We start from the raw sequence: 530 nt of genomic DNA on the forward strand, positions 1-530 counted from the left end.
AATAACTAATGATAGAGGTCGCTGTGTTTCAATATTTGCTAATATATTTTTTTTTTGCAGAAGAGAAACACTACGCTTCCCAAGAAATCGCCAGACATGTCGAAGACTTAGAGAATCTGTGGAGAGAATTACAGGTATGAGTTGTTCAATGTATTTATTGGTCTCAAGTTATCTTTGTAAGTGGTTAACTGGTAACTTGTGTCTCCAGGCCGCGGCTAAGTTGCGCCGCGAGCGGCTGCAGGAGGCGTACCAGGCGCGTGTCTACCTCCGTGGTCTGGACGACTTTACCGCCTGGCTGGATGATGTCGAGGCACAACTACTCAGCGAGGACCATGGTCTGTACTCATCTATAACTGTAGTTATTCCGGTTTTTCGATTTGGTCCTTCGAGCAGGATCCAACACTCAGTCTCTGGTTATTAATGTCCATGAGTTTAGTGTCGAATGTGTCACTTGACTATGTTTGTGTGGTAGGCAAGGACCTGACGTCGGTGACGGCGCTGCTGAAGCGGCACTCGCGGCTGGAGCAGCA

At 47.5% G+C, this 530-nt stretch overlaps 1 long non-coding RNA gene across 1 annotated transcript; it reads left to right on the forward strand.

Annotated features, from left to right (window-relative positions):
- The first annotated feature begins 28 nt into the window (after window positions 1–28).
- On the forward strand, window positions 29–530 carry LOC106106154. The gene is made up of 3 exons (XR_001225785.1): window positions 29–134; window positions 209–335; window positions 473–530. It is a non-coding gene; the product is annotated as an uncharacterized LOC106106154 (long non-coding RNA).

This window comes from Papilio polytes, unplaced genomic scaffold (assembly GCF_000836215.1).
Source record: "Papilio polytes unplaced genomic scaffold, Ppol_1.0 DF822371.1, whole genome shotgun sequence".
NCBI classification, from domain to species: domain Eukaryota; kingdom Metazoa; phylum Arthropoda; class Insecta; order Lepidoptera; family Papilionidae; genus Papilio; species Papilio polytes.